The 14,129-nt window shown below is 52.5% G+C and overlaps 1 protein-coding gene across 3 annotated transcripts in view; it reads right to left on the bottom strand.

Annotated features, from left to right (window-relative positions):
* The window catches only part of PLXNA2 (plexin A2), a 132,651-nt gene extending 119,176 nt beyond the window's left edge, over positions 1–13,475 (bottom strand). The window contains exon 1 of one of the 3 annotated variants that reach the window (XM_030465520.1): positions 13,230–13,475. The gene's annotated coding sequence lies outside the window, so the exon portion shown is untranslated. Of the gene's footprint in view, positions 1–7,110; positions 7,348–13,229 lie in introns of those variants that run through there. The other 2 variants (XM_030465522.1, XM_030465521.1) reach the window with 2 other exon arrangements.
* Between the last annotated feature and the right edge of the window lie 654 nt (positions 13,476–14,129).

Here is a 14,129-nt window from a genome sequence, read left to right as displayed (position 1 = left end):
ACTGCTGAATCCTCCCTCCTTCCCCTGCAGAAACCTGCACATCAACTTGCACAAGTTCCTTCCCTGCTCTCAGCATCTTCACCTCTCTCCCCATCAAGAGAAGACTGGGCACATCCCAGTCCTGAGCAGAGGATTTTCTTGGGTATCTTTTAGATTATTTTGACCCTCCCAACAAGAGCAAGGTGCAAGCCACCAGTGAGGTGCATGGCATCAAGTCTGAGGCTTCTGCAAAATCTACTGACCAGCAGGGATGATGAACATGGAGCCTTTCCCAACACATAACCTGGAACAGCATCCTCTGGGTTTGAGGCTGAAAAGCACGATTCTGCCTCTCTCTGTCCCTGCTGTCCCCTGGCAGTGCTTGTCCCAGCCCCGCTTCCCAGAGCTGCTGATTCCCAAGGATGGGATTTCAGTGCCTGCTCAGCTTTCTGAGAAAGAGTTAAGAGGGCAAAATACAGCATTGTGATTATTGCTTCCTCCAGTCCTGGGACAAGGAAGAGGAGGGGAAGAACGAAGCCCAGCCATGAAAAGGCATTTCCCTGATAACAAACACGATTGCCTGAATTATGCACAAAATTTGGTCATATTGTCCAGACTTCAGCTGCTGTTTATTTAGTGCATACCGGATAAGCCACCTCTCCCCTCCATCTCCCTCTTGAGCACAAACACACAGGTCTGGGGTAAAGAGAAACAAAATCCCAGGGAAGGACCTGCTGGAAGCCCCATCTGGCATCTCTGCGTTTTGGAGGGCAGGGAGCAGTGCCCAGCCCTGCCCTCACCCCTGGCTTTGTTCCAGACTTGCTGAATAGACCAAGTCAGGTTACTCAGCCTCAGTGGTTCCAGCTGGGAAATGAGGAGAATGTTTTCATACAGGAGGCATTCGGATGTGCTGTTGATGGAAAACTCAGAAGGGAGCCACCAGGCATTAACTGCTGAGTAAAGTCTGTGTAAGGGGCTGGTTTAGCACTTCTTGGTGTGCCTCTGCTCATGAACTCTTTGATCAGAGATTGTTCAGCAGAGCAGGGCTACTCTGCCCTGACAGTGGTGACAATCAAACAGAGGCACAGCCACCTCTGAGCCCCGAGGATGCTGAAACACCTCCAGGATGCAGCAAGGAGACATTTCTTTAACTCTGACAAAGCCATCACCATCCCCCAGGGAGCTCTGGCTCCTCAGGCAGATCTAAAGCAGGACAGCAGCTGGGGCTCCACTTGGGCCTTACCCCCAGCTGTGCATTGCAGCTGGAAACAGTTAACCCACCAACCCCAAAAGTCATCCAGAAAAATTCCTTATCACCCTAGGACACCTAGGTGGCAGAAATCAGACACCTTTTCCTTTGCCTCTGCTGATACTTGACACCTGCTATCCGAGAAACCCCAGCTGGCAGCTATTGAGCCTCAAGTACACTGCTGTGAAATAGCTTATAAATTACTTTGGATTGAGAGAGGTGCTGGGAAAAGAGGACTTTATTCACCATGCAGTCCCCAAGGACAGACCCAAGGCTGGTGACAGCACCAGGTACTGCAGCACAGAGCAGAACAGATCCTTGTCCTCCTGCTTGCCTTGATGTATGACAAGTGGAAAACTGCAGACTTGTTAAGTGTCACAGCTGGTTTAGTCAAGTTTTAGGAAGTTTCCCTTTCATCCAAACCTGTGTGATACCACTAAAATCATACAAATTTATGGCCAGAAAGTTGTGATTCTCTAATCTAGCCTCCTGCTGCAAGGCCCAGCTATGATCAGAACTCAAGAGATGTCTCTCAAAACCATCCTTAAGGACCTCAAGAAACAGAGCCCATGACCCCTCCAGGCAGTCTGGGTCAGCACATTCCTTAAAAAGTGCTTTTTCTAGTTTCTTCCCCAAGTCCTGATGGGCTGAGGTTTATCCACCCCTCTTCACAGCTGCACCTGAACATCATTTGCTCATCCAGGGACTTTGTTCCTGACAAAACAGAATTTAATGCATGGTGACCTGAGGTGCAAGGAGATTAAATGATTAAATGATTTGCCCAAGGCTAGTCAAAAGCCAGTGGCCAAGCCAGGAGTTTCTCTCCCAGTCCTCAGCCCAGCACCCTCCCCAGGTGACATCCAGCTGCAGTTTCCCTCTCAGGACCCTTTGAGAGCAGCACGAGGGGAGATCACAGAGCGGCCACCGAGCTGGAGGAGAATAAGCAGCAGCTTCTTCTGGCCCCACTCCAAGTGCACCACAGGCAAGTGAAGAACCCTGGCTGCAAATTAAATGGGTCCCCAGCCACTCCATTAAACAGAAATCCTGAAACAGAAATCCTGTGGCTGTGCCAGCCCTCTGCAGTGAGTGGTGTTCGTTATCCCAAGGCTCCCTCCGGCACTCGGATGTATTTACACAGTAGCCACAGTGCTGTTACCTAAGTAAACCAGGAAATTGTACATTTGTTAAAATTAGGTTCTGAGATGCTGAATCCCCAGCAGTGCAGCTATAGATTTCTCTCAGCCAGCAGTGCTGAAATTATTAAGAGCACGTCACTACCTCTGAGCACATTCAGGAACCTGTCCCCATTCCAGAGGGGTTTTCTGGTTATGCTGCTCCATGCCACTCCAGAACCACATTATATTTCCAGACTGTGACTGCTAACCACTGTGTCAGGGTTCTGACAGAACCTCTGTCCATCACTGTGCCTTCCCCAGGGCATGGGATGGGATGGGAAGGCTGGGATGGCACCAAAGCAGAGCAGGAGCCATTGGGATGAGAAGAGGAGGAACAAAGGGAAAGGTTCATCCCTGGTAGGTGCCCAGCACCACCAGCTCACTGCTTGGCTCCAGATTCCAGCTGCCAGGCATAACTCTGGCATTCCCACTGCAGAAGTGGAAGAAATTCCCATGCAGGTACCACCATGGGATCACGGGGATTTGAAAAGGCAGAAGACACCTGCACCAGCCCTCAAACTAACAACAAGATGGAAGCAGACAGGTTGATGCAGGAGAGAGCCACAGGGCACTGAAGAACCCTTCAGGGACCATTAAGCATCCCTCCTCAGGTCTGTCTCAGTGGAGGGAAGTGCTGGGAAGTGCAATCAATGCCAGCATTCCCCAGGACAGTGACTTTGCCTCTGGGAGCCCCTTCCACAGCCTGCCTGCCCCTTCTGGGCATCACTGGGGAGCTCAGTGCAGATCTTCCAAGTGCTTTGAGCCCTGGGAAATGAGAAGCTTCTTCATTCCCTGCTTCACCAAGTGTGACAAGCAGTGACCATGGCAGAGCTGCAGCCAAGGGGACAGGATCCCAGCAGGTCCCATGCATGGGTACCCCCTGCCTTGTGCTCTGAGCTCCAGCCAAAACCCAAACCCCAAAGCCTGGAGCCATCACAGCAGCTCCATCCCACAGCATCAACTCATCATCATCATCATCTCCTCTCCCAGGGGATTTGGGTCTCAATGTCTACCCGACAAAGTCACTTGTTCCCACTCATCTGCTCCATGCTCCTCTGCTCTGCTTTTCAATTTCAGAGATCTGGCAGATCACTGATTAATTCAAGCCTGTTTAATAACCCTTCTGTTTAGATGAAACAAGCTGTCTTGTTTTCTTTATTTTTAACACTAACTCTTGTTTCTTTGCTAAGGATCTTTCTGTCATTTCAAGCCTTCTTCCTGCAACCAAGCTGATAGTAGGATGGAGAAAGCATCTGCTTACATCCACATCTGACATCAGCCAGAAGCTACCATGGTGAGGCTAAAAGAGGAGTGGACACCTTGATAGGGAAGAGATCCTAAAATCCTGAGCTTGTCCTGCAAAATCCCCAGCATTTCTCCCCTTGCTGTGGCAAACCCCAGCACAAACGGGGTGGGGGGAGTGCAGGGCTCCAGAGGAAAGGAAACACAGGAGCCTGAGTGCCCAAACTCCTGGTACAGCTCACCCACACTGCTCCACCCTTTTCTGGAGGGGAAACATGCTTTGGAAAACCCCAAATCCCTGACAGAGCTGCAAGCCCTGCCCCACACTGTGCCCCTGGCACAGCAATCGATTGGCAATGGTCAGGTGGATGCTGAGCCCAGCAGCTGCTTCCACCACCACAGCCTGGCCTGGCAGCACCCCCTGTTCCCCCCCAGCCCCCAGTGTCACTTGCTGTCACCTGCTCTCCATGTGTCCTCCTGGGTGACCCAGCAGAACCTCCCCCCTCCCACCCGCTGCACCCCCCAAGGGCTGTGCCCAGAGGACCAGACCCAGAGGGACCCAACTCCTGATGGGAAGGAGCTGGAGCCTCTCAGCTGTCTCTTGCCACTTTGAATTTCAAAGCTGCACTTGTCTGGAGAGCAACTGAGTCATTTCCTTCCTCTATCCAGCCTATCAGACTGGATCCAGCAGTGCCCGGAAAACAATAAATCCTTCAAGGGCTCACAAGGCCATATTTCACAGGGATGCACCAAGCCTGCCTGGAGAGCTCCTCACACACTCCTGAATTCAACCTTCTCCTGGGGAAGCCATCTCCCCCTGGCTCCAGTCCTGTTTGGGGACACCAGCAGTCCTCATCCCTCCTGCTCCCACCACCCAGGACACTGAGGATGTCCCAGCACCCATGATCAGTCACCCCTCCTGACCACCTCGAGCAGGCACATCCCCAGGAGGCAGAGGGATTAAGAAAAAAAATAATTAATGACTGATTTACATTCAGATGCATAACACTGTTAACCCCGTGATCCCACATCCAGCAGAAAAACCAAGTGACAAGGAAATTAATATTACACCCTCTTCTGTACCAAGATGGCTGAAGCAGATAAGCTGCCAAAGTGTCATGTTTACAATGGGAATTTGCAGGGAATTTACAGAGGAATTTGTCAGGGATGAACAAACGAGGCAATATTTTGCTTTTCTCAAGTTAAAATTTACGTTGTTTGTAAGAAAAACATTTGTGTTTTGGTTGGGTTTTTTTTTTTCCTTGTTGTTGGTTTGTTTGGTTTGGTTTTGTAAGTTTTTCATCTTGGGAGGAAAAGGAAATTAAGCCAAAATATTTGGTTTTCAGTAGGTCTTTGCAGCTCAGGGCAGGATTCATGCCCAGAGAAACCCAAGCACTGCCCTGCAGCAGTGCAGGGATTTCCCCTTCCCAGCTTCAGGCTTTGAAGCTTTGAGAGCATTGCCACATCCTCTAAACCACCCCAAAACTGAATCTTCAACATACCAAACTTTGGGTTACCTGGCCAAGAAGACTTTAAAAGCAGATGGCCTTTAACTGGACTGCAAAAAAACCAGTTGTCCTCTTAGGAATAAATTAGATCAGTCAAAACCAGGATTGTCACACAGCTCATTTCAGTCAAACCTGCAAGTAAGTGAATGGTTAAAAACCTCTATTGCTGAATTCACACTCAGAAGCAAAGAACTCCACCTGCAAAGTCAGTCTGGTCCCACCCAAAAATTGTCTCTCCAGAGGTGAAGCCTCCCAGGGCCCCAGAACTCTGGACAGGGTTTGGTTTTTTTTTTTAAAAACGAGTTATACAACATCCTTGGAAGTCCTTAAAAGAGCTTCTGCTGTTGTTTCTTTCTGAGAATTTTTGCTCTTGGCCCAAGCCAAGTCGTGGCCACCTCCAAGTCAGCAAATGAACTTGGTGGAACGGATGGAGCAGCTTTGTCCCTGTCACACAGTTTATGCTTTGAAAAGCCAAGCCACACAAGCACTTGTACCAACACCTTATTATGTCCCAGCAGACAAGCAAAGGGGCTCCTGCCTCTTTCTTCCAGTGAACTCTGGAGTGCTTGCCCATGCTCCTTGGTTGCTATGAGATTTTAAAACCAGCCCAAACCCTGGTTACCACCAAAAGGGCCTTTAACACAACTCCTGCTCCATATGGCTCCTCGTCTGCCAGGGAAGCCAAACACCTCCAGCCCACGGATCAGAGCAGGGCTCATCAGTCTCATTGCAATTAACTCCTTGCCAAACTGCAGGGAAAACTTCATAACAACTCAGAGAGAAAGAGCCTGCAGTGAACCTTTTGCTGCTGCACTGTAGCCCAGCCAAATGGATTACTCGCTGGGGATGTTTTTCATCTGCCCCTTTCAGTCTCTGGAACACAACAGATGATGCCTCCCTGATGTTCAACTGCTTTGGAAATGGAGGGACAAACATCAAAGGTCAAAATTCTCAGAAGGCTTAGGGCACACACAAAAGCATTTCTCCTTCCAAGGGGGACTTTGAGGAGCTCTTGGTCTCAGTTTGCTTGCTCTGGGTTCTGAGAAGTGCTAATGTGTCCTGTAAGTATGGAAGCAGCAGCTTTGGAAAGCCCTCTCTCCCATGCCCAGTGGAATTTTCATAAAGCAGGTAACTAATGCATCCACAAAAATCACACCCAGGAGGGACAGAGCCCACGTTTTAGCTTCAGTGCAGATTTAAAACCTGTGAGATGGCAATTCTACAGCTAGGAAACGTACAGCCGGGCTCCCTTTTCCTCCCCACCCCACCTCTTCTCACTTCTATTAAAAATGAAAAGGAAATTCACAGGCTTTTTGTTGTTCAAGTAACATTACAGGCTGTGACATAAACCAGCAAAGGCAGGAAATATGATCATGAGGGCAGTGCTCCATCCTCTGCTCCTGTCACTGTGACTTTTTGGGGACTTGGCAAATGAATGAGTGAAGGAGACAGCCCGGGTGTTTTATGGAGTTGAACTGTAACATCCCTGTTAGGCAGCCAACTTACCATTTCTCTGCTCTGACATCGATAAATCTACCCAGCCTTGGGAAACAAAGCTCTTCACATGAACCAGCTACGTGTCAATCCCTTACATTTGGCTACCTGGGCAAGCAACCAACCCACTGGGCTCTGCTGCACTCACTGCTGGTTTTGGGATATCTTGAAAGTGGGCAAGCACCCCTTCCAGTAACACGACTTGAGAGGTTCCATCCCTGCTACTGATCCACATGCATTCATTCCAGCATCTGCTTTTCCAATAGCCAATTCCCAGGACCCAGAAAACCTCATCTCCCCTCTCCTGGGGTGAAAACCAGCCAGTCTGGGCTGTAAAAAAAAATTTAAAAGTCTTGAAAAGCAAACTCTGAAAGCTCAGCAATCAGGAGGACAACAAGAAGGAGGCAAAGCCTCTGGTTTAAGTGCTGCAACTAATCCCAAAACCTCCGAGGCTCATACTCACTTTTTGGAGGCTCAGTCCCGGGTTAACAACCCCAAGTGGTGTCAGTGGTGAGCACCAAGGGAACCCCCTGCACGTCTCCAGCTTTCCTCCCTTCTCCCACCGGCACACGAGGGACGGCTCCCGGCTCCCTTACCAGGGACACGAACCCGCTACGGAGGAAAAACTACACATCAATCCCCCCAGGAGGCATTTCTTCCCAGGCTGGAAATAACACGAGGAATTTGTTCCACGCTGAGTCAGGGTCTGAGGGGGGCTCCTGGCTCAGCCCTGCTGGATCCGCTTCCTTCCCACCGCGCGTCACAGGCGGCAGCGCCAGCGAGGAGCAGCCCAGTGCTGCCCCAGAGCTTTCCTGTTTTCCCCAGTGCTGTGTGGCTTCCCGAGACACAGGACAGGGAAACAGGGCTCCAGAGCCTGACACCAAGCTGTTACAGGAATTAAAACCTGTGTTTTACCAAACAGCCAGGAGCACAAAGCAAAGCAAGATGTTTCCTTTAACCTTCCCTGTTCTACGCAGGGAACTGCCTCTCCGTGGACCATCCCTGCCCCATCCAACCATCCCCTCACTGGGAGGATGGAGCAAGATTATCCTGTGCATCTCCAGGGCTTACACACACACACACACATGGACACTCTCAGCCCTTGGGGAGCCCCCCAGCCCCTCCAGGCCACCACACAGCCCAGCTCTGTGGGATGTGACATTGCACCCCCCTGGAGAGCCTGAGCAAGGCTGATCTCCTGTCCACTTACTGCAGGAGGAAGCTCAGCCTCAGCAGTGGACAGGAAGGATCCTTCTCTTCCCATCTAGCCTCCAGTGAAGCACTGGGATTGGGCTCCAGCTCCAAGCCCCCTCCTCGGCACAGCCCCAGCTCATCCAGCAGCTCTGTTAATGAGCCCAGAGAAAGGAGCTGTGGCAGCAGGAGGAGGAGGTGAGGGTGAGAGGTCAGTGTAATATTTACTCAGACGTCACCTTTCACTTTTATGAAGTGGGGAAGCGGTGCTGGAGCAGGAAAAGGGCTGTGAGGGACATTCCTGCCTGGGAAGCTGCTGTCACACCAAGCACAACACATAGCCAGCTCCAGAGAGGCTGGAGCCCCCCATCAGAACCCCACCCAAACCACACACAGCTGGACATGGGCCCTGGGCTGTCCCTACCATTGCTGTCACCCACTCCCCCAGCACAGGATGGAAGAGCCATCCAAGCAGTGAGAAGGTGCTGAGCATAGCACCCTACCCAGGGCACCCAAAGCAGCCCCATGCCCTGCCAGGACAGGGCTCTCTAGGGCTCCCTTTGGAGATAATCTGGACTTTTTTTTTTTTTCCTTTATAACACGATTTTATGCCTTTTATCTCCAGCTCCAAATGCAACTTTAGCCTAGGCAAAGCAGGATTAAATTTTCATAACACGATACATTTATCTTGCTTTTCATTCCTCCCCATCACCACCTCCCAGTTCAATTTCACCCAAACAGAAGCAGCGATTACGGTGAGAAACAGGAGATGGGCTCTACCTGATAAGGGAGGGCAGCTCCTTCCCAGCTCCCTGTCCCTGCCATCCCCCACCCCAGCACTCAGCATCCCAGGAGCCAGCACCAGGCTGAAGGCACTGCTCAGACCCCCTGAGACCCACACGTGGATCACAATTCAGGCACAAAACCCAGCAGAGCAGAACACACAGCAGATTAGGTACATCACAGACATATGTTGCACTCCTGTGTTTGGTAAACTTGTGCTTTCTTGGGGAAGTCCTGCCAGAGCAGCCTCATCCCCATCCCAGCAGCTCCCAGCGCTTGGGCTGGGACCACAGTGGGAAGAGGAGCCACCGGGGATGCTGAAGAACCCCATTTTCCTGGGCAAGGAGCAGGGAAAAGCTGCCAGAGCCAGCCTGCCGAGGCCAGGAATGTCTGGAACACACTAAAATGCCCTCTGCACCCCAAGTTCTGTGTTCAGCACAGCGCAAGGTGGGACCCTCAGCCTCCATAACCCGTGTTCCCCCTTCAAGGATCCCGGGCTCACCCCCAGCCAGAGCCCGCATCTCGGTGCAGCTTTGCCAGGCGGGGTTTCTGCTCATTTTTCAGCCAGACTCTGCCAAGCTGATCCAGAGGATCCCCTCTAGTGGGATGAGGAGGAATTTCAAGCCCGTATCCCACTCCCATCTCCTCCCGAGCGCTCTCTGCACCAGCCCCAGGGTGGGCGGGGGGCTGCGGGGAGGACCCGGCTCCCCCAGCTCTCAGCCCCCCGCTAAACCCACAGATTTTTCACTGCAGAGAAAGAATGGGAACACATGCCCTGGGTTGCCGCCACCGCTGCCCAAGGACAGCACGCTGCCCTCAATTCTGCTTTTGTTCCTGCTTTGCTTTTCATCCCGGAGGCTCCTTCTGCACCACTTTTGCAGACAAAGAGCTCGTGGCCGCCCTCAAAGCCTGGCAGAGCCAAGCTCTACCCTGGCCTTGCCCCGGGTGGGAAGGAGGGCACCCAGTTATGGGAGCTGAGGAGGTGGCACATGGGATGCTCTGGGTGACAGACACATCGGATCCAGCCATCGGTACCTGTGGCTCAGCCCCGGGAAGAACTTGGGAGCACCTTCTCCTCCTTGGATCCCCCCTGCCCTCCCTTTGCTGTTGTGGCGGTGGCCTCCAAGCCAAGCTGGTTAAGAGATTAACACTCTAAAAACCACATTTACTCTAATTAGCCATGAAATCTTTGTAACTAAGTGAAAAAATGTTTCCCTTGAGGGATTTTTGTCCATTCATCACTGTTTGAATTGCCAGGGAAAGGGGGGGGGGGGGGGGGGGAGGAAAGGGAGAAAAGAGGGGAAGAGGAAAAAAAAAAACCAACCCTCAGATCTAATGAATTAATAGCAGGATGCCCCAGGGGAGCAGCGGGCTCCTACCAAACACGGGCACCTCAAAGGGGGCTTTTCACAGCCTCGCCGAGGGGACGCTTCTGAATTATTTCGAGTTAACAGACTGTAACACAATGCTCTGCTCCCGGGGCGAGCCGGGCAGCTCGGCCAGCACGCTGGGCTCCTCCTGTCCTGTCCTTTGCTCAGGGACGGACAGACGGACTCTGTGCCCGGCTGGGTGCCCCTGCCCTGCGGACAGCTGAGGCTCTGCTGGCACCAGAGTCAGAGCTCTCCCGATGACTGTTTCACCGGGAAAAACATTTCAGGAAGAGTTAGGTGGGAGGAGGGCAGAGAATCTTGCCACAACTTAGGCCCATAAATATTTCATATTGCTGGAATAAGAGCGATTATATTCCTGCCAGCACTTTTCTTGTGTATTTTAAATGTGTCACCGCCTTCTACTTTCTCCCCCGTTTGTGTTTCTTGTAACAGGCCCATGAAATAAAGATTAGCTGAATAATCAGAGTGTTTAGAAATGTGAAGGGGCCTGTCTCAGGAGCACTGCATGCTCAGGTTCATTTTTTCTTTCTTTTTAAGGATGCCAAACACAGATGGGGGAGCACGATTTTCACACGCGACAAGAAGCTGTGGGGGGAGCGAGCAGGGACGAGGTGAGCAGCGAGCCCAGACTTCCCCATCAGAAGTGACAGCCTCGACGCCAGGCAGAGAGGGGGGCACACTCCCCCCATTACATATTTATTGTTCAAACTGCAGAGGGGCCAATTAAACCAGCATGATCACCGCCGCCTTCAAACAGAAGCGTGTGTGCTCAGGCTGAGGGAAGCAGGTGGACGCTTTCCTGCCCCCATACCCTGCAGCCCTCTGCTCAGAGAGCCACCAAAACCCCCTCGCCTGAACAAAGATACTCGAGACACAGCCCAGCCCCCCAGGAAAGCAGCACCCCGGCACCAAACAAGCACAGCTTTCCACCTTAAGCCTCCCTGCCATATGTCCCACACGATTCCTGATTTCTGTGTGTTGGCTGCTGCCTCCTCTCCTTGTCCAATTCCTCATCCAAGCTGCCTACAGCACGAGCAGTCTGCACCTACATCTGCCCCAGCTTCTGAGCAATTATTCCAAGACCCACTCCAGACTCCCACATTAGGCTGCAACAGGAGTTCCCGAAGCAAGTTCTGGAAAGCCTTCTAGTGGGAGTTTAATTAGAGATCTCAGAAAGCTACTGCACATCTCATGTTTCCCTGAGACACCACAGGGTCTGCACAGCAAACTGCTCCAAATGTCATTTCCATTTAGCTGCTTTGCAAGCCAATTTGTCACATACTAATGCAATTTGCTGAAGAGAGTTAAAGAGAGTGGGGCAGCAGCAGTCACCTCTTCCCCAGGCTCCCTCAGCCAGCCTGGATCTACCTCTCCCCTTCTGCATTTATCTGAAGTTCCCTTTTCTGGTGAGGGGCAGGGAAAGCACAGGGTTAACCCAAAAAACGAGTCTGAGCACCAGGAAAAGCTGTTTTTATCACATTGGTGGATTGTGTGCAGATCTTACACATCATCTGTTACTGGTTTCCACCACACAAACTTGTTATAAGCTGGCGGGAAACTACACAGTTCATGACATCAAACCACACTATAAAGACAACGAAGAGTAAATTGGGTTCCTTTATCTCCTTGCAGTAAGGGCTGGGGAGATGGGGAGAAGACTTGAAAAAGATGACTGGTTTGTAAATAAGCCATTTCACAATAGCAGTTGTGATTGCTATTGTCATTGCTAGCACCAAGTTTCCTAAGTCAAAGCTATTTTACCTGGTTTCCTGCACCACCCCAAAAGCATCACATCTAAGCTTTGAGGGACCTCAAAGTGACAACAAATGGCAAAAGGACAGCAGTAAAGACCAAAAAAAAACCCTCAAAATAACCACGTTTTAATAGATCTAACACCTAGGTGCTAAAGGGGAAAAAAAGCTAAACATCTGCTCTGAAGATGGCACAGATTTCTTCTGAGGCATCTGTCTTTCAGCTATAAAGTAGGTCATTTGATTTAACTTCTAAACACCATATCAATGAAGCCATCCAGAGGAGAGATAAGAGCATCTCCTCAAGTCAGCTGAGCTCTACTAAACATGTTCAAGCCACCGGTGAAGCATCAAGTGCTCAGCAGCTAAGAGGGAAACCCTGTAGGTTTTTACATCATGGTGTTCTGCTAACTTCCCATTCCCTCACCTCCAAGCCAATGTCTTGAACTGTAGGTCACGGATGTACAGGTTGTTTTTTTTCCTCTGCCACTTACTATTCACCTCACTTAATATTAACCTATTGACTTTCTGATACCCCTTGGAACACAGATTAATTGAACATCATTCACATCACCTCCAGGAACATGAAAGTATTGGCCAGAACCCGAGTGCAGACAAAGCCAGTAATGCCTGCCCGTGCCAGGTTAAACACAGGTCAGGACAGGAGAGGACAGCTTGGCACCACCGAGTCCTTGTACAGAGCGGCTGTGACCAACACACCACCTAAAGAGCTACAGGGGCTGGGGAACACTCGCACCATCACACACAAGTTAGAATTCCCTCAAGGGAACACAAACGCATTTGCCTTCTCCCATCGCCTTTCAAAAAAGGTCTTACAAGGATTTCGGGGTGTTTTAAAGGGGATTTTTTTTTTTCCAGATTCAAGGGTGTTTTCAAAGATGTCCTTCCCTGCCAACAGTAACTTTTTATGGAAATTAGTTTATTCTGGTGCAGGGACTGCTCCTGACCGCGGCGGAGCGGTAACAAATAGCAACGGAATTAACCAGAAAATAGATGTATGTACAGCGCGTATGTGCGCAGAACGGAACGGGGAGGGAGGAGGTGGAGGTAGATACCGGGGAATAGGGGGTTTCAGAGGTATTTCCTTGTGTCCCTCCACAAGCAGAGCCCCCCCTGGATGCCGCTGTCCGCGGCGCCGCTTCCCCGGGCACGGTCGCTCCCGGTACCGCGACAGAACCGATGCCACCGAGCACGGCCCCGCGGACCACAGCCCCTCTACCACCCGGCCACGTTCGGTACAGAGGGGCAAACCCAGACCTCCCCGTACCCCTGCCCGAGCGGGGAGCGGTCCGGATGCCCCGTGGAGCCCCAAACCCGGGATGCCCCGAGAAGCCCCGCACCCCCGGGGAGCCCCGAGCTCGGGATGCTCCGAGAAGCCCCGAGCTTGGGATGCTCCACGCCCGGTGCCTGGCAGCAGAAGCCCCTCGCCAGCCTCAGCGACTCACCAGACCTCGCAGCCCCGGTGCCGTCCTCCTCCTGGGGGTACCGGCTCTCCGGCTCACGGCAGGGTAATCCACACGGCTCCCGACACCATGGAAATCCAGGGCCGGGCGCCGGCTGCTGCTGCTGCTTCTGCTCCGCCTTCCCGCAGCCCCTCAGCCTCCCCCGGCTCCGCAGCTCGGCTCAGCTCCTCCGGCCCCTCATGCCTCCACAGCTCCTGCCCGAGTGCTGCCGCCAGCCCCGGTTCGGCTCGGCTCGGCCCCTCCGCCCAGCCCCGGGCGCGCTCCCCGCTCAGCCCGCGCCCGCCGCCCGCCCCTCTCCGCCCTTAACCTTCCGCAGCCTCGGCGCGGGGAGCAGCGGGGCGGGGGAACCGCGTCCCCCCCTTCCTGAACCGCCCCGACACAAAGCCCGCAAGCGGAGCGGGGCTGCCTCACCTCGGGAGGATGCGCGTCCCCGGGCGCAGGGGAGCGAGCGGAGTTAAAGCTCCTTCACCTGTGCCCTCTGGAAGGTTCCCGCACCTGGACTCTCAGCTGTTTCCCATCTCCTGGATTTGAGCTTCCCATCAGCTGCGGGAGGGAGGGGAATGGAGGCTGCTGGGTTCTCTTCTCAGCTCCCACCCCCCTGCACCTCCCTCGCACCCAGTTCTGGTGGGGAGAGTGACACCGAGGCTTCCTATTCTTCAGGATCCCCATCTATGAAATGGAGGTGCAACTCACTTTACTACTGCACACCAAAAGCTGCCCATGTGCCAAAGAGCCCCTGAAGCCAGAGCCCCTCATGCCTCCTGACCAGCTCAAAGCTGGCAGAGACCAACCACAGCAGCCATGGCCAGCTGGGACAGGGAGTCCTGAGCCCACCCACTGCTGGGAACCAGGGGATCCCTTTTTTGAGATCGAGTGGCTCAC

Source organism: Calypte anna, chromosome 26 (genome assembly GCF_003957555.1).
Source record: "Calypte anna isolate BGI_N300 chromosome 26, bCalAnn1_v1.p, whole genome shotgun sequence".
NCBI classification, from domain to species: Eukaryota; Metazoa; Chordata; class Aves; order Apodiformes; family Trochilidae; genus Calypte; species Calypte anna.
The sequence above is the reverse complement of the archived record's forward strand: the minus strand, read 5'-3'. Positions and strand labels throughout refer to the sequence as shown.